The 25,966-nt window shown below is 50.1% G+C and overlaps 1 long non-coding RNA gene and 1 other non-coding gene across 2 annotated transcripts in view; one reads left to right on the top strand and one right to left on the bottom strand.

Moving 5' to 3' along the window:
• The window catches only part of LOC102421920, a 67,383-nt gene extending 59,060 nt beyond the window's left edge, over nucleotides 1–8,323 (top strand). Inside the window, exon 5 of the long non-coding RNA XR_002831972.1 lies at nucleotides 7,330–8,323. This is a non-coding gene — a long non-coding RNA (uncharacterized LOC102421920). The remainder of the gene's footprint in view (nucleotides 1–7,329) is intronic.
• A 2,778-nt stretch (nucleotides 8,324–11,101) lies between these two features.
• On the bottom strand, nucleotides 11,102–11,309 carry LOC111828191. The gene has a single exon (XR_002831977.1). It is a non-coding gene; the product is annotated as a small nucleolar RNA U3 (small nucleolar RNA).
• Between the last annotated feature and the right edge of the window lie 14,657 nt (nucleotides 11,310–25,966).

The raw sequence follows: 25,966 nt of genomic DNA, 5'->3' as shown, positions 1-25,966 counted from the left end.
GAGCCCTTCACCATGCGTTAAATCATGTGGCGTCATTCCTTTTTTCCATGCAATTTCCCCATGTCTTTTCAGTACACACACCGCCTCCCCACCCCCCTTCCCCAAATCAGTTCCAGTAAGGGCCCTGGTTCCTGGCTCTCCCTGTGTTCCATTTCGTTGAATGATTATGGCACCAGCATATCTCAACAGATTTACAATTTTAAAAGAATCCACAAGAACATGGGGCAATACAAGTCACAAAAAGTTGGGAAGTCAAATTTTTCTAAAGATAACTATCCAGTTATGCCCACAGCCCAGCTACAGTGGTAGTATTCATCAAGCTTTTATGCTGCCATGGAAACCGATGTATGTACAAGCTTGTAAACATATCTTAAGGGAGACCATGAGTGGAAAACAGGCTGCACTGAGAGTGAGGGGAGCCAGGTCTAACCCCAACGCTGCGGCTGAGCAGCGGGGTGGTCTGGGAAGCTATTTATACCTGCCTGAGCCAGTGGTGCAGATTCCGTCAGTGTTTCTCAAAGTATGTTCCACAGGTCACCTACATCCAAATCAATGGTTATACCTTTTTTTATTTTTTAAGTGCATATTTTGGGCCCCTTCCAGAATCACTGAATCAGACTCTCTGGGTATGGAAACCAAGAAGGATGATGTTAACGAGATCCCCAGGTGGTTCTGAAACACACTGAAATCTGAGAATATCGGGCTGTACGACCCCCTCCGACATGGTATAGTTCCCTGCTCAGGTCAAAATTTGATTTCTTTGGACCCAAAGAAGCATCGCAAAAATCACTGAGCAGCACCAGGAGGAATACGTTCTTGATAATACTTTTCAGGAACATATACTTACCAAGCAATTTCTACGTGTCAGACACTCAAGAGATAAAGAGACCCGTCCGCATGGAGCCTGCTTTCTAGTGTGTGGGAGCAGAGGTAACAGATCAGCTATTCGTAAATATAAGCATAGGTGAGTGACATAGCATGTCAGGTGGTGATAGTGTGCCGGGGAAAATAGAGCAAGGCTAAAGGGTCAGGATGGAGGAGTGTTCAAATTTCTCCTAAATCACATGCACCCACAAAACCAACTGATAGATTCCTTACAAAGGCCTGACAGGTGGGCCCAAAGGCACCCTGAGGTGGACCTGGGAAATGTAGTAGAGCCTATTGGTGCCCCTCCCAGATCCCCTTTAGGGCTGGTACACCTCCCCGAACTCCTTCAAACTCTCCTACTCCTCACTCCCCTGCTCACACTCTTTTACACCCTGTCTGTGACAGTCTCTGATTATGGATGGCACTTTGCCTCAAGGTGGGGTCAGCTTGGTGGTGTGATTTTTGCTCCCTGAGCTCCCTCGGGGACACCACATCCTTGCTAATTTTTCTGCCGCCCCTCGTCCTGGGAGCATTCTCTGTGAATCACTTGCACAAGAATCCCTGTCTCAAGTTCTGCTATTCTTGGCCTAACACAGCCCGGTCCCCCCACATAGGATAGGATACTTAGCTCAGTGGGGTTCTACAGACCACAAGGACTGAGGGTTGTTATGGCTCACTTGCCCCCAAATCTTCACCCTCAATTTCTATTTCCTATTCCGAGCCTTCTGGGGGCCTGGCATTGCCCTGCGGAGAGAAGCAGGCGAGGCACTCAGAGATGCATCCCTGGTGTCTGCTCTGTCTCTCATCCCTTGACTCCTGCGCCACAGGCATTTCCTGCCACGGTCACAGCATGGAGCGACCGTGGTGGGCTCAGGGACATGACCCAGCACGAGGCCCTTGACATCACACGCTCAGACACACTCCATTTTCTGTCAAATACCTACTACTTGAAAAAGGCCACACTTTGTGTACAAGCCGCTGACTTGAAAATAATGCTCACGTGACTTGCACATCAGTAATGCATTTTTGAAAAATCTGACGTTGACATATTTCTGCTCAAATAAAGGAACCTCCCCATGTGACTGCCTCTTTGAAGCAGAGACGGGCGGGCGGGGGCCGCGGGGACGGTGCCAGAAGCATGTTCCAGGGTAAGGCGATACGCACATGTGCGCGCCGGTGGTTTCTGTTACAGAGAGAAGAGGCCCACTTCTGCGTAACAGACTCCACTTTCCACGTTCGCCACATCAGAGGTGGCGTTTTTAATGATGCTGATGGATGCTGAAGCAGACATTCTTCACCGTCTGACAGCACCGACATTCTTCAAATAGCTGCAAGATTAAAAAATGCTTTGAGGGTTTTCTTTCAAATAAATTTTGTAATGTAACTTTTCTTTGCTCCTGGCGGCGGTGGTGGTAGTGGTGGTGATGGTGAGGCAACATGAGAAAAATTAAAGGGGCCGTCGATGGAAGCTTGCCAGGGGCCTCCGTGATGAAGGTCACCTGCCTGCCCATCTCCGATGGCTGGGACCTGGCTGTGCCCACAGGAGGGTGACGGTGGGCGCCTTGTACTGGCAGCTCCCAGGACGGAGGCCTGAGCCCCTGGCTCCACAAGTGCTTGATGAGCGTGGTGTCCAACAGGCAGGAAGAAAGCAAACAGTGCCTCGCTGAGCGCTCAGGCCATGCACTCTGGTGGGGTACCTGGCTGGGTAGAGGAGGAACTGGTAGGACTTGGAAGAGCAGGAGAAGTGATGGTGACTCACCACCCAAGCGTCTTGATTTGAGGAGTTTCCTGCAGGCGGGAAGAGCTGCTGTGTTACTCACGGGCCACTTTCTCCTGTGGCTACTGGGCTACTCGCAGGCCCACAAAGGAAGTGCCTGAGCCTTCCTAGCTCGCCCTCTTGCCTCCTCCCCCTCTCTCGCCTCCGCACACAGAGGGGTCTAGCGTGTTGCTCACCCTGTATGTGCAGGAGAAGCACCAGGGGATCGTGTTAAAATCAGATGCTGACTCAGTAGCCTGGCCCAGAGCCGAACCCCACACGGATAGCAGTGACCTAGCCGGTTCAGACCCCGGCCACACCGAGGGGCAGAAAGTGGCCTCGTGAAGGGTGAGAAGGGTGCTGTCTGTCTTTCTCTGGTGACAGCAAATCTCCAGTCCCATTCCTGGAAATGAGCCCAGTGATTGGGTGCTGCTGTCAATGCCACTGATTTCCCTCTCTATCCATCACAGTCAGGCAAGCGCTCACGCTCTGGCCCCCGTTCTTCCTGCCTCCTGTGCCTGGACCCGGAGCAGCCCCCCCACCCCCAAGAGCATCCAGGGGACACAGAAGTGTAAACAGACTTCTCCCCTCACCTGTGAATTGCAGCTCCCGCTGCTTTAGCAGCAGCGCTGGGGCAAGGCAGCCTTCTCAGCGGCCTGGAGGCGGGCTCTGCAGCTGGGCCCCCTCCTCCTCCCTGGGCGGCGTGGGCTTGGCAGCAGCAGCCACTCCAGATGAAAGGGCCATTTGCTTCTAAATGGCATAAATTGCGCTTTCTTTATTGCTCTCATAACAGGGGCTGCCCTAAAATGGGGGTGGAGGCCTCCCAGTTTGCAGTGTCTCCTGATTTCCCAGCCTTGCTCAGTTCTCACAGCTCTTGAGAGCTCCCTCAATTCCAGCCTGCCTGAGTGGGCACCAGAGCAGAGGATGGGGTGGGGGTGGAGGGTGCTAATTAGCCCAGAAAAGCAGCCTTGGCAAGAAGCCGCAGGGAGGGGAGTGAGGGGGGTTGGGGGGGAAGCCTGGTCAGGTGGAGCACGCCCGTGCTGTGCCGGCTTAGGGCTTGGTGAGGATGGTGGATGGTGACTCAGGGATCACAAGGGAACCTGCGTAAGGTGCAGTTTAGGCAGCAACCAATATCTGCCTTGAGTCACCAATGGGTGTTTACTGTGTTATTAGAAGGAAGGCAGGAGCCATGATGATCTCTGAATAGGGAGAGACTGGTTGACACAGACATGAAAGCTGTCAGGTCAGAATAAGGCACGTCTGTCAGCTTCGCCTCCGGGACTTCGTGTTCTTTGATGAACACGCAGAGGACGGAGCAGATGCAGGTGGCTGTTCAGAGCAGCCTAGCATGGATCAGAGCGCGCTCCTGGGTGGGGAGGGGAGTGGGCAGATTGCTTCAGGCTGGGGTAGTGGCATTCTCTCCCTCTTGCCGGCCACCTTAGCTCACCAACAGGTACTTGAAACTGTTCGCTCTGGAATTGACTTTTAGGCGGCAGGGCTGGGCTGACAGGTCCAAGAAACGGGATAGACATACTAGTACCTTTCCTGCCTGGGCCCTCCAGGCCGCCCTGCAGGCACGCTCAGGGGCATAGGTTTGGACTAGGTCCTGGGGGGCGGGGGGAAAGGGCCTTTAAGTAGGTGGGGGTGTTAACTTGTGTAAAGAGCTTAGATCAGCACCCAGCCTTATGGAAATAATAGTTACAATTATCAGAAGCTCTGATTCACTCTGGCGGTGCCCTCAAACCCACCTGGAGTTGACTGGCACCAACCTGTCAGAATAGCCATCTTTCCCCAGCTTCTGTGAATCAGTCTCCTCTGCTCTGTCATCATCAATGTTTGGGGTTTTTTTTTACTGATCTAAGAGTAAACATTTTCCACTGATTTATGTCTTTAAAGAAAACATGAAATTAGAGTGGACTTGGAGCTGCTCTCTGAATAGTGCAGGAAGTCAGCTATAGCTAACGCTCTGGGACTTACACATAATCCTTGGCGTTTGTCAAGCTATGCTGTGTCGTAGGCGGTGATGGGCACATGCACCGGAGCCACGCCGCCTGGGTTTTACTCCTGGCTCCTCGTGACCTTGGGCGACTGACGACCTTCTTGACTCAGTTTCCTTATCTGTAGAATGGGGAATAATAAGAGTCCCCATCTCAGAGGGTCGTGGGGAGGATTCAATGTGCTCATGTATGTAGAGCACTTAGCACAGTGATGCTGGGTGTCATTGGTAACATGTCTACCAGTAAGAAGAAGATGGGGAACCACTCTGCTAGGTGGTCTATTGGTTAGTCCATCAGTAAATTGGTCAGTGAACTCAAAATCCCCAGTGCAACCGCACACAGAGAAATTTGGGGGAGGCTCTCAACTGTTCCAGTGTCCACTCTACAGGGGTCTGAAGCAGCAGCGTGTAAAGCTTTGGAGATGTAAAAATGTGGGTAGAAAGAAAATCGGTGAGAGCCTTTGTGTAAGGGTGTTCATTTGTCACATTTCCTGGCTGCACAGCACCTACTGAAAACTCTTCCTGTCTTTGGAGAAAGTCCTGCCTTGTGAACCCAAGGTAGAACTCTGAAAACATTTTCCCAGGATCTCTTGCAGCTAAAGCACAGGCACGTGAGCTGGGCTCCACCAAGCAGACACCATTCACTCCCACACAGGCCCTCTCTCTGAAAGTGGTCAATGTAAGAAGCTAGTGCTGACATTCAAAATCTATTTTCCAGTGAAGGTGGAGAGGAAATTTGGGAAAGTGGCAGTGATGAAAGGTCAAGTTCTTGGTGCTACTGAAGGTAGTGGCAGTTGCAGTAAAGTAAGTTCCTGATTTAAGTAGCGACATTGCAAATTGTAGCATCCCAGTGCCTGGTGACCATGGTGACAGAGCAGTTCTGCAGGATGGCTCCGAGTGCTGTTCTTCAACATACCACCCAACCCTGTTTCTCCTGATCATTCTGTGAGCTACCCAATACCCTTTGCAAAAGGCCCTTTTCTACCTAGTCCCCCCCCCCAAAAAAAAAATGTAGTAAAAGAAGTGCAGGTTGGTACCCTGCAAAATTCATCAGTAGGGAGGGCATATCCCTGGAAAGAGAATGAAAATGTGGTAAAATAAACATAACATAAAATTTACCGTTTTAAGTGTCCACTTAGTAGCATTAGAGTATATTCACAGCATTGTGCAACCACCACCAATATCCATCTCCAGAACTTGGGGAATGAAAATTGTTAACATGGACTCATGTCTTTGGAGAGTCTAGGTTTCAAGGTCACTTTCAATTCAAGTCAACAAGCACTCACCCTACGTTCTACAGCACGAGCTCCACGTTCTGTTGCTGATTGCTGCGTTGCCAGCATCTAGTAGGTGGCTGAGAAATATTTGTTAGCTGTGGAGTGGTCACACGGGATATTCTCTAGTCCCGCTCTTGGGCAGTCGGAGTGGGGTGTTGGCAGGTGTATTCACTGCCTGTGGATGGGTCTTCCTTCCTTGAGAAGTGTTGACTGAAGGTGTAAAGCAGCGGTTTCCAGCCTGGGCACTCCTGTTCCCTGGCTGGGGTGGGGGTGGGGGTGGGGGGAGGGAGGGACTGGAAAGGCTAATGCAGATTTTACTTTTACCTAGGATGAAGCTAACAAGGTCTACAGCCCCCCGCCCCCCGCCCTCCCGCCCCCATGGCTGGAAATATGACAACATTTATGACAGTGCATCAGTTAGCTTCCACTTCTTAGGAACTCAGACAGGTTTTCAGTGATTTTTTGCGAGAAATATGTGTAATAATCCAATATTTGGTGGTGAATGAGTTGGGGGACCATTCAGTCATTTATTCAGGAGTATGTATTGAGCCGCTGCTTTGTGGCAATTCTCTTCTGGGTATTGAAGACTCTGACGCAAACAAGACAGACACATGCCTCATATCTAGAACTTACACACGGATGGGGAGAGACAGAAATTAAGCAAATGTCGGATTGATCTGGTGGGGAAAATGCTAGAAAGAAAAACAGGGCTGGGGAAGGCTGGAGAGAGTGACCGGAGATGTATGTTAATCTTTTGTGCAGTCATCACAGAGGCTCGCTGCGAAGGTGACATTTGAGTGGGGACCCGAGGAACAGGAGGGAGGGTGTCACATAGACATTTACGGTGTCCCCGACAGAGAACAGAGGTGCAGAGCTTGGAGGTGGAGCGGGCCAGGCGGGTCCCAGGACCCACAGGGAGGTCGGCGAGCAGAGTGGGATGAGGGGAGAGTTGTAGGCACGAAGGTCAAAGAAGCAGTGGAGAAGACGTGGGCTCTGGAATGTCCTGAATGAGTATTGCAAGGCACACAGACACACCTGCTCCGTCTCAAATGAGATGTTTCCTCCAAGTGCCCCCCATCCTGTAGGGCATCGGTTCTCAACCTGTGGGTCGCGACCCCTTTGGGGGTCGAACGACCCTTTCACAGGGGTCGCCTCAGACCATCGGAAAACACATATATAATTACATATTGTTTTTGTGATTAATCACTACGCTTTAATTATGTTCAATTTGTAACAATGAAATTGGGGGTCACCACAACATGAGGAACTGTATTAAAGGGTCGCGGCATTAGGAAGGTTGAGAACCACTGCTGCAGGGCAAGGGAACCACCAAAGGGACCCCCCCGCTTTTTCCTCCCAGGGGTTGTGGAAGTTCCCTCTCTTGAGTCCCAGCTGTCTGGGTGAATCACCCATTTTTGCTCTCTGCTTCCCAGGCCTGTGCTGGCTTTTCTGCAGCGAGATGGAGACCATTCGTCAGCCTCTGTGAGCCCGCAGCCTCCCCTCAGTGCCTGGCGTGGGCAGCTATGCGGTCAGCGAGTGGGATGCAAGCTTATCCATAAAGTAAGGACGTGAGCGTGAGAGGAAAAGGACAGATCTGAATGGAAGGACAACGGGGGAGAGAGAACTCCGGTCAACAAGCCTGGGAGGTGTGGAGTGATGGAGACGGCAGCACAGTACCTCCCACCCCCACCCCGATGTTTGCTCGGCCTCTTGAAGATGATTGCTTGTATTTCTGCCTCAGAGCTTCCCATGAACTTCCCTGATACATGAAGTGAAAAGAAAGACTGCGGGAGCTGATCAGAGAGCGTAATAAACACAGCGGGTGCCCGTGTTCCTGCCCCGGAGGCTCACGCCTGTGGAATGTGTCAGATTTGAAACTGGCACGTGGAGCCAGCGCCAGGCGTGCCCCCCCCCCCCCAGCAGAACATCTGATTAAACACAAGGGGAACTGTACTGCTTTCGTTCAGCCTGTTCTCTGCTGACACAAACCATTCTCTGATATCAAATGGAAACGAGCGGAATTAGCATGGGAAGGGCCATTCTTGCTGTCTGGTTTTTATTCTCAGTATCCCCACATTTCCTGGTCCTTTGTAAATTCATTTTCTTTTAATACCCAAATGTAATAGCCTGAATCCTCGCTCTGCGTGACTGAGAAAACCAGTCCCCTCCGGATATTTCTAAAGAGGTTGCCAAGCACTTACACGCCCCAAGTGTTGCTTCTCACGTACCCCCAGCCTCCCACCCCGTGGCACCTTCCCCGGCTCTGCCTATAGCTGTCTCCTCACTCTTTCTCATTCTACTCCTCCTTCTGCTCTGCTCCAACCCCAGTGTGAACACTGGCCCTTCCTCTGTTCTCCCCACTTAACTCCCTAACTGAGCTGGTGTGTGTGGAGGCAGGGGTGAGAGTCTAAATATTTAACAACTGCAGTGGCCCAGGCGCTGGGGTATTTCCCAGCATCTAAAAGGGTTCAGGAGTCTGGAGAAGGGCTGCGAGTAAATGAATAAAGAGATGAACATGAAATAGAAATTTGAAAGGCATTTTTGGGAGCCAGAGGAGACCTAGCTTCAGTAACCAAGTTCCCTGAATCTCTGAATCCCTATCTTTTTATTAACACAAATTGCCCTAAAGCAGTGGTTCTCAACCTGTGGGTCGCGACCCCTTTGGGGGTCGAACGGCCCTTTCACAGGGGTCGCCTAAGACCATCGGAAAACACATATATAATTACATATTGTTTTTGTGATTAATCACTATGCTTTAATTATGTTCAATTTGTAACAATGAAAATACATCCTGCATATCAGATATTTACATGACGATTCATAACAGTAGCAAAATTACAGTTACGAAGTAGCAACGAAAATAATTTTATGGTTGGGGGTCACCACAACATGAGGAACTATATTAAAGGGTCGCGGCATTAGGAAGGTTGAGAACCACTGCCCTAAAGCAAAGCAGATATATATATCAAAGGTAAGGTTTGGTATACAGTAGGCATTGTCAGGTTGGGGGGAACTGCCTTTGGCTGTCAGGCAGCAGGCAATAATATATGCAAATCTTTAGGTTTGGGGAAATGCTTTCAGCTATTCCAGCAGGCAATAATATGTATCTTCAGCCCTGCTGAAGCCTCAAGGTCCACCAACCTTTTGAGGAACTTCTTGCATTTATGACCTGCTGGAATTAGCCCCCAGCACCCAGGCAATGGCCAATCAGTCCTAAAGGTGTCTGGATCTGGGAGGTTGGGGGTCGTGGGGCTGGGGCCAGGCCATTGAGGTAGGGATGGGGGAAGAGGCTCTTTACCAGAAATAAATATTCTAACACCAATGTGCTCTCCCAATAGTCTCGTGCAACAGATTTGCTGAAGGTTATTGGGGCAACTTTAAAACGGTCTCAAGCATCACTGTGGGCCTGTCAGGGATGCCCGTTAGAAGCCCCTCCCTGGTGGCCTCTCTCCGTGGGCACCAGCCGGCAGCCCCTGTTCTGGGTTCTCTTCCCTCCGAATGGAGTTCCTTCTCAAATGTGCTTTCACTCTCAAGTCCAGAACTCTTCCTGAACCGAGCTCAGACATTCAGAGGGGACACTGGCAATCCCTTCACAAAAATGACCAATCACGCTGTCCAAGGATGCTACCTTCATCATTTTAGTTCGTTTATGAAGAGCGGCTCCCGCCAATGGCCCCTCATTTTTGCAAAGTGCCATTGAATTCCTCCGCAGCAGACAGCTTGATCCCCAGGGTGAATTCTGCCCCCTCTCCCAGAGCCAGGGGGACAATTTGCAACCATCTTTTCAAATAGCATTCGGGGTTTCCTGCCTTAGATATGGAAAGCTCTTAGCCAGTCCTTGGTAGAAAATACAGGCTGAGTAAGTGATATTTTTGTCCACGACTCTCTAGTCGCACCTCTTGGTAGTTATTGAAGAAATAGATTCATTTCTTCTTTCATCTGTGCAACCAACACACATTGAGAGCCAACTATGTGCTAGGCACTATGCTTGTTTGGGGACAGAGGCTAAAACAAACAATAAAAGACAAAGATCCCTACTCTTGTGGAATTTACAATTTAGCGGAGGAGGCAATCACAAAATAAATAAAACACACAGTATGAGAAATAGCAATAAATGCTAAGAAGCTGAAAAACGAAAGGTGAACAGGTAGTGGCGAGGGAACTTTAGGTAGAGGTCTTGATTTTAGAGAGAGAGGTTTCGTAGGATTTTAGATAGAGATTGAGAGAGGAGGTATCGGAGAAGATGACGCTTCAGTGAAGACCTGAAAGGGGGGGATGGGTGAGCTATGCTGATATCTGGGGTGCGATGGGGAAGAGAAACCCATGGCCACATGGCAAGTAAAACCAATGACGTGAAGAAACTCCAGTTTGTAATAATGACTGAAATAAGGACAAGTGCTCTTGGTGGGTCCTTGGTTTTTTTCATTCATTAAATGAGAAAGATTTATTATTTTAAAGGAAGGAACTACTTTTCCTCACTCTCAGTGCTTTTGGCAATTGTCACACATTTCCTTCCATCTCACTAAGCTAGAGGAGGGTAAATGCCTTCAGCACAGAGGTCAGACTATTCCACCAATAGCTTGTTTATTTGTTCTTTCGGTGCCTGCTTTTTCCCCCGTGGGTCCATCACAGACAGCAAATCAATTGCGGGCTGCTTTTATGAACCTGAACCAGGTACAGCTGTCCTGAATAAGTTCACATTGAAATCATACAAGAATGAAAGTTTGCTCTCACATTTCAGAGCATGTCTGCCTTGGGTGGTTTTCTTAGCTCACGCTCTGTTGCCTGTAACAAGTGTTTAGATTTAAGCTGATAAGAGCTATGAGAAGTGATCAATACTTTAGAGGACTTTAAAGTTGAAAATAGTTCTGCCCTCCAGCAACTCATGTTCCTGCCACATCTTGTGTCTTTTGCATTTGGAGGTGGCATTCTTTTTGTTGCTGTTGTTAATCCTCACCTGACGATATTTTTTCCATTGATTTTTAGAGAGTGGAAGGGAGGGGGAGAGACAGAGAGAGAAACATTGATGTGAGAGAGACACAGTGATTGGTGGCCTCCTGACCAGGGCCGGGGAAGGAGCCTGCAACCAAGGTACATGCCCTTGACCTGAATCGAACCCGAGACCCTTTCGTCCAAGGGCCGGTTCTCTAACCATTGAGCAAAACCAGCTATGGCTGGAGATGACTTTTTTTTAAAAAAACAGAAACCACTGCGTCCTCTCCCTCTTATTCTCCCAAAGGAAGAGAAGAAGGATCATCAATGGCTCATGGTAGTTGCCAAAGGAACACCAAAAGCCAGCTTCACACTCAGGAGAGAATACTGCGCCTCCTCTTCATGATTTCGGGGGCTCTACACATTCAGAGAAACTTCTCTAGTAACAAACCATAGAAATGACCCCTGAAAGTATAGGCTTTGGGGATGACACTCTTAATAATAAGGCCCCGTGGATTTCATTCTCAGGGCAGTAGAGAGCTAGGAGGAATTTAAACGTAGGAGAGGGGTGAGGTAATTTGGCCACTCTGGCTTCCCTTCCACTCCCCTGCAAGGTGTCCACTGCTCCCTGTCCCTGCCTCACCCCCACCAGATTCTGAGCCCCTGTCCTCAGATCCCTCGATTTCTAAGGTAACTTGCAATTATACGAGATAAACGTATGTAATGGAAGACTGTAATGGTAGTCGAGGCCTTCAGACAAGGGCTGATGATCTGACTACAGAATTGTAGGCATTGGCCGGGGACAGGAGAGAACTGATGTAACATTCTTTAATCATGGGCTGTTCTTCCAACTCTGATCGCACACCTCACAAAGGATCAGACTGGTCTCAGAGGAATCCAAGCACACACCTGGTGCCCACTTTCCTGAGGGGGGACCCACAGCACCATCCCCAGGTGGAGGGCAGGATTTGAATCCTCGAGTCTCAACAACAGCAGGGATCCTGGAGTTCCCCTGAGCCATGGCCTGCATCACCCAGGTTCCTCCGAGGGCAGGCTCAAAGTGCTTCCTCTGTTATTATTAGATTTGAATAATTGGCATCTCTCCGTGTTTTCCACGCCTTGATCACCTTCTCAGAGGAGCAGGTGAATGGAGAAAGAGCCAGCAGGGTTCAGGTAACCCACAAAGTAGACACCTGGTTTTGGTGTCATCAGAGGGGTCTGGATTCCATTGTCACAAGAAATAAACCTAAACCTTGAATGGCTGAGCTGAAATTCATGTCATTATCTCCCCCTTCATCTTATCATGGGTGGGTTTTTCCCTATATAGCTTCAAACCTCCTCTATATCTTTGAAATCTCATCACGTGGCTGCTGCAACGTATCTTTTGAATACAGAAACTTCAATGCAAAATAAAGCAATCAGAAGGAGCTGCCTGCAGAAGAAGTCAGGTAATATCTGGTGCATCTCAGATTGCCCAGGGGTACCTGTCTTTCTCTCCCACCCACACCCTCCAGTCCCCTTCAAAACATCAGCCTCGACCTGGCACCTGGCACCGTGGGACTCCGTAAGTCACCTGTGTCAGCCAGCCGTTCGGCCCCGGCTGACCCCATTTCCTGCCTGAGCCTGCCGAGCCTACAACAGCGATGTTCCCGCCTGCGCTGTAACAAGTTAAATGTCACCCTCCGATGTTTACCTGCTTTGAAGTTTCCCGGCTGCGGTCTATGGGGAAACTTTTCTGTCTCCATCGCACTCCTCCTCACGCCCCGTTCTGGGTGCGCACAGGCCCTTCCTGCTGTGATTGCGCATTTCTGCCCTCACAGCCTTTCAGTGGTGGGTCTCTTATTGTCTTTACTAACAAAGACGGCAACAGTGCTAACCCAGGACTTACTATGAGTCAGACACCCTTCTAAGCACATTCGGGTAGATGAGCTCACATCACCCTCACACCGAGCATTTGAGGGGATTGAACCCTGTTTTACAAACAAGGCAACCAAGGCACGGAGAGGTGAAGGAGCCTGCCCATGGCCGCCCAGCTACTGAGAGGCGAAATCTGAATGACAGGGAGTTCACTCCTCCGCCTGTCATTTTCCCCTTCGGCACCTGTGTCCTCTGCAACTGCGTTTAACCAACACTTACTCCTCAGGGATGGAGATATTGAAAGCCATGCCCCCGGTCTAGTTGAGGGGACACATGGGCACATGATAACCTGGAGTGCTGCCCGGGGCAGCGGAGGCTGCGCACGGGGCTGTGGGACGCTGAAGGTGGACACGGAGGTGTGTGTGATCACGCTGTAAACAGGAAGTTTCTCTCACTGCCGGATATTTGTGTGTTCTTGTTTTTTTAAATATATTTTATTGATTTCAGAGAGGAAGGGAGAGGGAGAGATAGAAACATCAATGATGAGAATCATTGATTGGTTGCCTCCTGCATGCCTTCCCCCACTGGGGACCAAGCTCACAACCCGGGCAAGTGCCCTGACCTCGAATCGAGCCGAGACCTCCTGGTTCATAGGTGGATGCTCAACCACTGAGCCAGGCCGGCAGGGCCGCCAGCAGATGTTTTGTTAGCTTCCTTCTGTCTCTTTCTCAGTTTTTGAAACTTCCATTTTCTTTACCTCTTGCCCCAGGAGAGCAGTTTTTGAATTTAGCTGTGCATTAAAATCACCTGTAGTGCCAGTGGCTGGCTGGTGTTCGTCTTGGCTATGTGGTTGACCCATGTCTTGGTCCCCCTTACACTCAGCTGTGGCCGACAGCGTGGGGGCGGAAGCAAGGCCTCCCTGGAAATCCTCGCGCTGCGCCGCCCGTCTCCCAGGGTTCAGTGGAGGACTCTGGGTTATTCCACTCTACACCTGGGTCTGAGAATCACTAACCCAGCACATTTGCCTTAATTGTGGTCTCATTACTCCTGCTATAGCAAAGTCACCTGGCTTGATATTTCTCGGGGGGCTTTGTTTTCATCCTTTAACTTTTCTCTTAGCAAACACTCCCTCAGCCAGTTTTTGCTGCTAGATTTAGCTGAGCAGATAAGAGCTGTGGGTGTCTGAGGGTCCTAACATGCACTGGAGCCATCAGGAAAAAACAAACACATTTTCTTTTCTTTTTTTAAAAAAAAATATGTTTTTATTGATTTGAGAGAGAGAGGAAGGGAGAGAGAAACATCAATCAATCGGTTGCTTCCCGTATCAGATGATGCTCAACCAACTGGGCCACGCCGGCCAGCGTGAAAAAAGCATGTTCTTCTCTCTCAGGACTGGAGGCATGTGGTACTATATGAGGGCAGAGATACTGGGAATGGCCCCACCCAGAATCATAAAAGTAAGAAATAATATGAATATAACATAAATAGATAAAACAGCTATTATTTCGATAGAATTTAATAAATATATACATATGTGAATACAATACTATTTGAGCATCTAGTATATACCAATCACTTTACATGCAGTATCTCATTTAATTCCAACAACAACCCTAGGAGACCGGCATTATTATTATTATTACCTTATCATGCAGAGGAAACGAAGGCACAGAGAAGTGAAATCATTTGCCCAGGGTCACATGATAAGGGAGATGAGCCAGGATTGAAAGGCCATCTAACGCCCAAGCCCACAGGACTAACCTACCTCAGGACCTTCCCACAGCTGCCCAGGCCCCCGCCCCACAGTCACCCCGTCCCCCCTCCCCCCAGTGGCTCCTTTTGGGTCCTGACTAGCACTCCCCTTGCTCACTGCTCACCACACTTCCTGTAATTAAAATTTACTCAATTTGAACCTGGTGATTCTCCCTGGCTTTCTCCACATAGTTTGAGATTCCCCATCACCATGGCAACCAAATTCTTGGATGAAACTGGATCCCTGGAGATAAGGAAATGCAGGGACTAAGGGAGGAGCTGTGAAGGTCCCCCTGGCTGGTAAGTGGTGTCCTCAGGCGGTGTCCACCAGCTGCAGGAATTTTCTCCATCCTACCCTCCCTCACCAGGGCCATTTTAGCCATTAAGTACCCTTAAGGGTCTACAAAAGTGTTTAAACCTCTTCTTAAAAAAAAAAAAATTATAGGAGCTCCAAAGTAGGAAAAGAAAACTATAAATGGAAATGAATGAAGGTTGGGTTAAATGCCTACAAAAATATCACATTAAACTTTAGGAATACATTTGGAATTCATAAAAAATTCAGCGTGCTTGAACACAATAAGGCTTGTTTTTCTTACTTTGCAAAGCTGTCCTAGTGTGCATAAGGATTGCTGAGAAATCATGGCCAATCATGCACTGGATGTCTTTCTTGGAGGCGAATCATTTCAAAAGCAGAATTGTAAAACTCCTATTATCTTACCTCCAAAATAACAAATAGTGTTGGTTCAAGTTGGCCAAATGTTGACTGTCTGACATGTGGATTGCTTTCTAATACGTTTGATATGATGTGGGGTGGGGCCTCCCGAAGGAGTTCCTTATCCCTCGGAATCATGCCACCTTCCCAGACTCAGGGATACCCAAGCCATCGAGCAGGATGCAGAGGTGAAGGGTGGCCGGGAGGAAGGGGCCCAAGAGGGGGGACAGGGATCTTACAGCTCTTCCAGGTCCAGCCAATACCAGGAAAGTGTGGCCGAGAATGTGCCAAATAGATTCCAGCTGCCTTGGCTGGAAGTAAGCCAAGGAAAGCCCGCGCCCCATTTCCCCTTCCCCGAAGGAGGGAGGTTGGGAGACTTTTATTTTTTAAAGCGGAGGAGGGGCGTGAGAGGGGCTGCTAAGCTCCGTGTTATTCTTTCCCTTCAGGGACAGGGGAGCCGTCCTTATCCTTATCGCCCAGTGCTGGCCCTGCCCGAGAACTCCGGGAGGCATTGCCAGTTCACATCTGTTTTCTTTTTTTTTTTTTTTTTTTTTAAATATATTTTTTATTGATTTTTTACAGAGAGGAAGGGAGAGAGATAGAGAGTTAGAAACATCGATGAGAGAGAAACATCGATCGGCTGCCTCCCACACATCCCCCACTGGGGAAGTGCCCACAACCCAGGTACATGCCCTTGACCGGAATCGAACCTGGGACCCTTCAGTCCGCAGGCCGACGCTCTATACACTGAGCCAAACCGGTTTCGGCCACATCTGTTTTCTTATCAACGTCCTGGACTGGAGGGAGACCCCAGCAGCCGTGGTCTCCCCCAATCGGGACTGGTGCAGGGAGGGCCTGCGGTCTGTGATAAAACCCGACGGCAGGAATCAATCAGGGGGCCGCCTTGGTCCTTTGTCTCGGCTGCCAGCCCCTCTTGATAAGGCGGCACAGGGCCAGCGGCCCCCTGGGTTCCATGGCGCAAACCTCTGATGTGAGAGTCTCGGGACCTTGGTTTTCTCACCTGAAAACGAGGCTAGTAATTCCTGCCACTTTTCCATGAGAGAAACCGTGGGCCACAATGGGATAATAGATCTGACGTTGCCTGAAGCCAGTGGTTCTCAACCTTCTGGCCCTTTCAATACAGTTCCTCATGTTGTGACCCAACCATAAGATTATTTTCGTTGCTACTTCATAACTGTCATGTTGCTACTGTTATGAATCATCATGTAAATATCTGATATGCAGGATGGTCTTAGGCGACCCCTCTGAAAGGGTCGTTCGACCGCCAAAGGGGTCGCGACCCACAGGTTGAGAACCGCTGCTTAAGCGATTTAAAGATTTGCTACTCAGTGTGGCCTTCAGACCAGCAGCCTCAGAGTCACCGGAGAGCTTGTTAGAGTGGGGACTCTCAGGCCCTGCCCCGGGCCTGCCCCTGACCTGCCCCTGACCTGCCCCGGCCTGCCCCGGCCTGCCCCGGCCTGCCCCGGCCTGCAGAAACTGAATCTGCATTTTAAGAACATCCCAGAAGCACAGGTTTAAAATAAAAAAGAAGGAACTTTTACCATTTGCAACAGCATGGATGGAACTAGAGAATATTATGCTAAGTGAAATAAGCCAGTCGGAGAAAGATAAATATCACATGATCTCACTCATATGTGGGATATAATGATCAACATAATTTGATGAACAAGAATAGATCGATCTAGAGACAAATGGTAGGGGAGGGGGGTTAGAGAGCAACCAAAGGACTTGTATGCATGCCTATTAGCATAACCAATGGACACAGCACTGGGGTGGTGGGGGCTTGCCCGGGGTGGGAATGGTTGGGGGGTGTGGGTGGGGGTCAATTGGGGAAAAAGAAGACATGTGTGAAACTTTAGACAATAATAATAATAAAAAATCTGCAAACCGTACCTTGTAAGGTATGACTGGGTGGGTAATAATTTGTTGAATCACTGTTAGCTCTGTGAGGTCAGGCCCTAGGCTAAATTGTACCCCACTGTACCCCACTTTTGGGCTCACATACAGTGGGCACTCAATTCATATCTGCTGAATTAATGAATAAGCCTTACATCCTGTGTGACCCCAGAGGGTGATAGGAATAGAAAGGACACTAAACTGAGGCCCCAATGAGACGTGCAATCTACCTGGCAGGTGGGACCCTGCCTTTGGCATCTGTTACAATGCCCAGGGCAGTGGCGCAGACTTCACGGTGCATCGGGACCACCTGGAGGCCCTGTGAAAACTCACTGCTGGGCTGCACCCCGAGTTTCTGATTCAGTGGGTCTGGGATGGGAGGGAGAATCTGCATTCTAACAAGTTCCAGGTGATGTTGATGCTGCTGGCCCAGGGACACCCGCCTCGAAAACATGACCTAGTGCATTGATGAAGCCAGAATATGAGGCATTTGCAGTGACAAAAATATCAACGAGGCAGAAAGGCACTTTCAGACCGAGGGATGTGGTTGCTAATGCGGGCCCTGGTGTCCTTCTCAGGCAGCTGGGGCGGCCCGACAGGGGCCGAGGACAGGGGGGCCAAGGGAGCAGGGGCTGAGTGGTGCTGGTGGGCACCAGGCTATAACTGAGCTCAAAGGCAAGGTAGGTGCCCGGCGCTGGCTGTACATCAGGATCACGTCTGTCACGTGAAAGGCTCCAGTTTTCCTCCCCATTCCCAGGCCTCTGAACCGCCAGGGGTGGGACTCAGATATTCACTCAATAGAACAGCCAGACAGGCACTCTGGGTTATTGCTACCAACCAGTAACATCAGCAATAGCCACCTCCTCTATGCCAGGCCTGAGCGAAGTGCCTTACATGTATCATCTCATAAAACGGTCACAATAGCCCATGAGCCAGTGCATAGTTTCTATTTGCTGCCGTAACAAATCAGCATACAAACTTAGTGGCTTAAGCTAAGAAATATATTACCTTACAGTTTTGAAGGTTAGAAGGCTGACACGGGATCACTGGGCTAAACTGAGTGTCCGCAGGGCTGCGCTCCCTTCTGGACGCCGTAGGGGAGAATCCATTTCCTCGCTCTGCCCAGCTGCTAGAGGCCGCCCACATTCTGGGGTTCACGGCCCCTCTCCCCACCTTCAAAGCCAGCAGCATTGCATCTCGCTGTCTTTCCTCGGCAGCCACATCTCTTTTTTCCTCCCTCTTTCACTTGAAGGACACTGATCGCATTGGGCCCACCTGGATGGTCCAGGATAGTCTTCCTATTTTCATGTCAGGTCATTAAGGATCTTCAGTCCATCTCCATATTCACAGGTTCCAGGGATTAGGCCGTGGGCATCTTTAGGGGGAGGGGGGCATCGATCTGCCTGCCACAGGAAGCACTCTTGTTTCCCCCTCTGGGAGATGAGAACATTGAGATGAGAGAGATTAGGGCATTTCCCAAGGTCTCACACCTAGATGTGGCTGTGTTAGCCTGGGTTCCCCCCAAACCAGGGCCAAACCAAAGACAAAGGCATGCCCTTTACTGGGGAGTGAGATCCAGTGAGTGAGAGACCAGGAGGGCAGAGCAGGGTGTGAGGGAGAGTTGCAAAGATGCGTTGTCCCATTGGCCACCACCTGGGGACAGATTGTCGGTGAGAAGGGGGAAGGTTCCAGGTTGCACATACTGAGCACCAAGCAGGTTCCGGCTCCCCCCACCACCCTGATCCCCACCCCTGGTGGTCCCAGCCCACTTGGTGATGCCAGGCTGCACTTGTGCGAAGCTGGTTGGTCCCACTTGGAACTGGCTCCTGAAGAGGCTGCAATGAGAGATAGGTGAGGCTGAGAGACTGAAGAGAGACACAAGGCAGCATATTAACCCACCTGCCTCTACCCGGTCACCATGAGCAACATGGACCCACCTGCAGTCATGGAAGGTCCAAGCAGAGGGGAGCCCTGAGCTCCCCTAGAGGGCCGCCTCCCATCCTGACTGCCCTCTGCTCTCAGGAGAACCACTCCTTTCGGGAACATTCTCGGCCTGCAAGCTCCCCGTGCAGACATGAGCATCGGAGCGTTTCCCCGAGACTACAACCCCCACCCCATGGATCTGCCTGTCCCGTGGGCACAGGGCGGGGGGGCGGGCGGGGGAGAACCCCACCCTATCTGAGCGCTCCTCGTGGTCAAACCACACCTATAGCTTCATAAACAGGCCCAACCATTTTGGAGGTCAGTGCCGTGACGATGACCAAAAGCCATGGGAAGCATAAACCTCTAATTTTGTAGGCATTTATCCTGAAGAAAGGATGAAAGAATATACACGAAAGCTATAAGTGTGTTCAGCTCAGTGTTGATTATAAAGGGGGAATATCGGGAACAACTAAATGTTCCTATGATGGGAACGCCGTCAGCTGTGGAACAGTGTTGTAGGATAAATATTGACACGGAGACATGTTTACAGTACAGCTTTGCCCTCTTATTGCTGGCCTGAATTTTTGACATTTTTATAATGAGCGTGTTTTGCTTTTGTTTATTTATTTTTTATTAAAAATAAAACCCATTGCTCTCCCCCGTGCCACCCAGCTGACTTGGATGGGCTGGCCCTGGTTGACCCTCCTGAGGTAACTCCCACATTTGTGTCTCCCGCCCTGAGTTTCTCTCTGAGCTCAGACTCAACCATCCACCTACCCACCTGGGATTTCCACATGACCAGCCAGAACGACCTTAAACTTCACATGACCCCAGATGAATGCTCGATGCCCTCCTGCCCCAAGCCTGCTCCTCCACCTTCCATCTGCTGAGTCATCCTTGATGCTTCTCTTTCTCATCCAGACCCCCCGCCCCCGATCCCCGCCACCTGCCATCGTTCTGTCACGGAGTCTTATTGACTTGACCTCCAAATTCCTCACCGTGACCTGCCAGGCCTGACGCTCCAGCCCCTGCCTCCCTCTCCACCCACCTAGTGCGACTCCCGTGCTCGCTTCCCTCAGCTCAGGGCCTCAGTCCAGAGGCTGAGAGGACCCCGCTCTGCCCACTCGGGACCAGGACACCAGCGGTCCTCGCCCTGTCCCTCTGCCTGTGAATGTTCTCCCATCCAGATGTCCCACCTGAGAGTCACTTCCTGAGAGAGCTCCTCTCTGGTCCTCATTCAAAAGCAGCCCCGTCTGTGATTCTGTGTGAAGGCACCGTCTGTAATCACACAGACAGTGCTGGTGTGTCCACCAGGGCCTCGGCTCAGATGGAAATCCAGTGGGTTCTGTTCAGTTCCTCTTGTTCCTCATCTCCACAGAGGTGTCCAAGTCCCCTTGGTTTAGAGGGACTTACAAGTGCCTGGGACTCTTGACAAGGTGGAGAATTATGGGGCGGGGGACGAGAGGGGTCCCCACTCAAGGGCAGCCCAGCTGCTCCTCTCCCTGGTCCTCCCCATACAATGTGCCCCTCTAGGGCCTGGCTTACCTGGGACCTGAGCTGGGAGAGGATGCCAGCTGTACGCATCCGAGAATCTTCCTGTGGCCCCGGCAGTCCTGTTTCCTTTCGTTGTTGTTTCTGCTCTGGTGTGTACTGACCAGGTGCCCTAGTGAGAAGGAAGATGGAGGTGGAAACACACAGAAAACAGGCAGATCCATACTTGCCATGTAATCCTGCCCCATCCCTTTTTACTTGTGTGTTCATTGGTTTATCATTTGATACTCCGTACCTGGTTGAACTGTGCCCCCCTCCCTCCCCTCCATATTCTATCTACCTGGAACCTCAGATCGTGCCCTTTTTTGGAAATACTGTCTTTACATTTGTAATTTGTTAAGATGAGGTCAGATTGATTTAGGGCAGGGGTGGGCAACCTTTTTGTGAGTGCATGCCAAAACCAGCAAAATCTCTGACTCAAAATTCTTCTGCGTGCCAACCCTAATTTTTTGAGAACATGTTACGCCTACTTGATATCTCTTAAGGTGTACGTATGTGAAGAACCTTGAAGAAATAATAAAATTCATTCGAGCGACAAAAACACAGTATATGATGATGAAAAATACATTTATTTTTTTAATGTATACGTGTTATGTAAAATTATTTATTTATCTAAGATGCACCTACACTGAATTTATCTGAAAAATAAAGAAGTCGATATTAAGAAAAAAATTGTAAATGGAAGATTTTAAGAGAGGGTTTCGCGTGCCAGCAAAAGTTACTGGTGTGCCATGTTTGGCACGCGTGACAGGGGTTGCCCACCCCTGATTTAGGGTGAGTTCTAAATCCAATGTGACTGGTGTCCTCATAAGAAGAAAGAAATGTGGACACAGACACACAGGGATGAAAGCCATGTGAAGACAAGGCAGAGATCGGAGCGAGGCATCTACAGGCCAAGGAGTGTCAAGAACGCCAAGGACTGCCAGCAACCAGCAGAAGCGGGGAGGGGCAGGAGGGATTTTTCACTAGAACCTTTGGAAGGCGAACAGCCCCACCAACACCTTGATTTGGACTTCTGGCGCCCACAGCTGTGAGACAACACATCTCCGTTGTTGTCGGCCACTCGTTGGTGATACTTTGCTATGGCCGCCATGGGGAACGGATACACACCCAACAAGACTCTAAGACCCCTGAGGGCAGGAGCCGTGTCTATTTTGTCCACCGTTGAACCCCAGTGTTCAGCACAGTGTCTGGTGCATAAATGGTCCAAAATAAGGTACCTAAGCCTGAGCAGGTGCGACTGAAGCAAGAGGGAGGAGCAAGGACCCAGGTGATCCGTTTGGTCCCACGGAGAAACCCAGCAGGAGGAGAGTGAGAGATTGAGCGTGGCTCTTGCTTCCCGACCTCACTTTCAGATGCTGAAAAGACTATTTTTGGTGAATGCAAATCATAGCTGTGGCCAGTGTCTTCAGCCCAAGGCCACAAGAGCAGGGCGCTGAGCCTGAGTTTTAGTCGTAAGAGTTTATTTTAAAAGTAACCACCCCTGACCTTCAGGCTCAGAGGCCCGCAGACTCAGACGTTCCTGAGGGCCACCCCAGCGTGGCCTGCTCTCCTCAGCAGAGAAAAGCCACCAGTTCCACCGTGGAAGAGGCCCTTGGCCTTCCCTCCACCGCAGCTAAGGAATGCCGCCCCCTCCCATCTGTCGCCTACAGGCCGGCCGCTTTCTGGCATGGTTGACACCCACAAATCACAAGCTGTTGCTCTTGGCTTGCTCCAGTTCTCAAATTAAGTAAGTGTGAGCCTGCCGTGCAGCCCGCAGGGTGGGGCTGCCGGGGCCCTGTGCTCTCCCACAGAGTGGGCGCCTTCTCACCCATTTGGGAGAAGGGGCAGGAAAGAATTTGTCAGAATTGATGGACTTTTAAAATTATTATTATTAATTATTATTTGCTCTTCCTATTAATGGAGCCACAAGTAAGCAGCAACCAGCTGTCCACGGGTACAACATAGGTTGTCAAAGATCTGGGTTCTCCCTTGTTTCAGAAATCTCTCTGTGTCCTGGGTTAAGAACACATTTCTCAGAGGTTCAGTGAGGATTCGAGAAAAATAAGGAAAAGCAGTGTGAACCCGATGGGACTCAGGGTAGTGTTTTGTTTTCCATTTTCCCAAGCTGTAGTTTTCTTCTTTAATCTTTACATCAATGAAGAATGACTCTGACACCCTCAATGAAAGGAAGGAAAAACCCCGATGTGTCCCCAAGCTGGGCTTCCTTGGGACGCTGTGTGTTTGCCCCACACCCACCATGAGAGCTGCCACACCTGTTGTCTTCTTGAAAAAAAAGGAACCGAAAATGCCACACATCTGATTCTGAGAACATCAAGGACCAGGGTGGGTTTTTACTGAAGGTTTCGAAGGAAGAGGAGAAAGAGGTCATATACTATGCCACGTGGGGCAATCTTCTTTAAAATCGTCTTTAGACATGTCTTTCTTTACCCCAGAGTTCCAGCCCTTATAATGGCTGCTCCATCTCTCCGTCATCTTCTTGTTCCTACTCCTGCGCCTCTCTCTTTTCAAACTTGTAGCCTCACATGCTCTCCTTCCAACAACCTCCTCTTTCCAGCCTTTCTGCTGTATGAGAATCCTTCAGCCGCGTATCTCCCGCAACTTCTCTTATTTGGCCTTCTCTTGGCCTCTCTGACTGTCCTCTCTACCTGTCACGCCGCACAACCCAACAGCTGGGCTCGCTGAACTAATAAGATCTCCTTCCTTCCTAGAAAGCATGTGGTTCCCCTTCACGAGTAGAAACCTTTGGTGGATGTAAGCAACCACACCTTTTGTTGACAGATATGACACGGGGGCTTTCTTGGCTGGTGCCATTTAATTCTCCCCATCTCCTGTGAGGTGAGGGAGGTAGGGAATGTGCGATAGATAGCAAGGGGCAGGAGATGGCCAGGACTTCAGTTCCAATCCCATAAAAGGATCAAGGATGTATGAGATAATCCTAGAGCAAACTGAGATAGTGACTTGTGCTGAATATCCAAAGAGTTTAGAAGGGCATCGTGGGCACAGTCTGGAGAAGTCTTAGGAAGCTCCAAGGATGGACCTAAAAGGTGGGCTGAGTCTGATCAGGTGAAGGGAAAGGGAGCAGGTATCCCATTCAGGTGAATCAGAAGACTTGGGGGTGGATGGTGGGAGACACGAAGGAGAGCCACCAGGTGAGCAGTTGATTTCTCCAAGCACATACCTAAACCAGTCTTACTACTTTAAAGTTGAACTTAAACTACAGCCCTCCTGAAACTTCTCCCATTTTCATCCATGGTCTGGCGGACAGACAGGCCATCCTCCACTCCCTGAGACGGAGCTTCCAAGGACTATTAGTTAGGTTGCTTGATTGGATCTGGGTGTGCATTTCCCACAAAAACAGTTATACCTGGGGGTTGGCATAGGTGTAGTCAGGCTAAAACATGTGTGTGTTGAGTTGGGGTGGGGGTGGTATATGGATTACTTTAACATGGTGTGGTAGGTAAACCCTAAGCAAGTAGAAAGCTTTGTGAAAATTTAATATTTTTCAAATGAATTCTTTTTAAAATTCATAGAAAAGTCATGTTTCTGAGATATTCTATGGGAAGTTCGTGAGAAATTACCCTCCCCTCCCCTCCCCTCCCCTCCCCTCCTCTCCTCTCCTCTTTCTCTCATTCTATGTGACAAGCCATTTTATAGGTGATGAGAACACCATGAAGCATACAATTTCTGCCCTCACAAAACTTATAGTTGGGGGTGGGGATAGACACATAACAATGGTTAAGTTCATAATGAAGCGAGTCTAATTGTGGATAGTGTGCCAAAGAGGTACAGCAGTTAACAGCACTGAGCAAGCCTGGCAGTGGTGGTGAGGAGGGGAGCGCTCAGCACGGCTTCCCTTGGATGTGGCACTAAGCTGAGACCTAGCAGGTCAGTCAGCCAGGCAAAAAGGAAGAGGAGATAGAAGAGCAGAAGGAAGCACCAGTGCCATGTCACCAGGGCAGGAAAAAGGATCGCATGTTCTGGGAACTTGCTGGGAAGAGTGAGCAAGTGGGGTCCACTGTGAGACAACAGGAGCAGATGGTTGGGTGCAAGTCTGGGGCTGTTCACAGTGGGCAGGGCTCCCAATGCCTCTGAGGAGAGCTGAGTCTTCTGTATTAAAAGGATAATAATAGCTTCCTCTTAGAAGGTTCCATGCTGCGTGCATTCTATGCCTCGTTACTCAATCCTCATAACCCCTCTACGTGGTAAGTACAGTTTCTCGCCTTTTTGTTTTGTTTTGTTAATCCTCACCCAAGGATATTTTTCCCATTGATTTTTAGAGAGAGTGGCAGGGAGCGGGGAGAGAGAGAAAGGAGAGACACATGGATTGGTTGCCTCCCACATGCGCCCGGACCAGGGCTGAGGATAGAACCTGCAACCCAGGTACGTGCCCTGGACTGGAAATCAAACCCGTGGCCCTTTGATGCACAGGCCAACCCTCTAAACCACTGAGCGCACTGACCAGGGCCAGTTTCTTCCCATTTAACACGGGGAAAACAAGGACTAGAGAAATAAATGAATGGATCTAAGGCCACGCAGCCAACAAGTGAAAAAACTTAAACTTGATCCACGGTTTTCCTGATTGCAAAACCCTTGTTCTGAAACTCTCCCCTCCTGCCAGGTGGCATCACCGACTCTTGCTGAGAGGGGCTGGGGAGGTTGTCTGGATGCTCTGAGAAGCCCCACTGAGCCCTGAGAAGCATGAGGGTTGGGGGGCCTAGAAGAGCGACAGGACGCTGAGGGCCCTGGGGGCTCTGGCTGTGGCAGAGAATGGCTGGGGAGCACTCCGGGGGTGGCGGCGGTGGTGGGGATGCACTGAGCTTGTTCACATGCATGAATCATCCGCAAGGTGAGGATGAGTCAGAGGCTGGCTGCGTTGTTACGGAAGCAGTGGGCTGGGTGCATACGCAACCCGGAACTGCGAGGGCTGAATTTTCTCTCTCACTGTGCATCAGGGGAGGCAAGTCAACTTTGGGGGTGACTTTTAAGTGGAAAACATCTTCTGTAATGCCTGCAGATGACTTTGAGGATTGCGGGAGAGAGGTGTACCTTCGAGAACTTAAGTCCCGATGCGCCCAAAGCCGGGATGTCTAACTGGCGGGAGGAACCCAGCCCTCCGCCTGCAGGGTAGGGTGTTCACCAACCACTAAGCAGCGCCGGGAGAAGATTTAAAATTGGTCGGAGAAGGAATGTATCACAAAGAGAAATCAGGGCCTCCGGGCAGATCCTGAGGCCTGTGATTCGGGGCGAACTGCCAAGCCCCCTGAGTGCAGTACAGTTGGAAAAACCCAGAACCGGTCTTGATGGGATGGACATCAAGATGCCAAAACAGGGACCATTGCAGAATTCCGGAGGAGGAAAACGGCCCCTCTGGGGGTTAACACTCCTCCCTTCAAAAGTGGACCTAGGGGTGTGCTCCCCTATAA

This window comes from Myotis lucifugus, unplaced genomic scaffold (genome assembly GCF_000147115.1).
Source record: "Myotis lucifugus unplaced genomic scaffold, Myoluc2.0 scaffold_294, whole genome shotgun sequence".
Taxonomy (NCBI): domain Eukaryota; kingdom Metazoa; phylum Chordata; class Mammalia; order Chiroptera; family Vespertilionidae; genus Myotis; species Myotis lucifugus.
The sequence above is the reverse complement of the archived record's forward strand: the minus strand, read 5'-3'. Positions and strand labels throughout refer to the sequence as shown.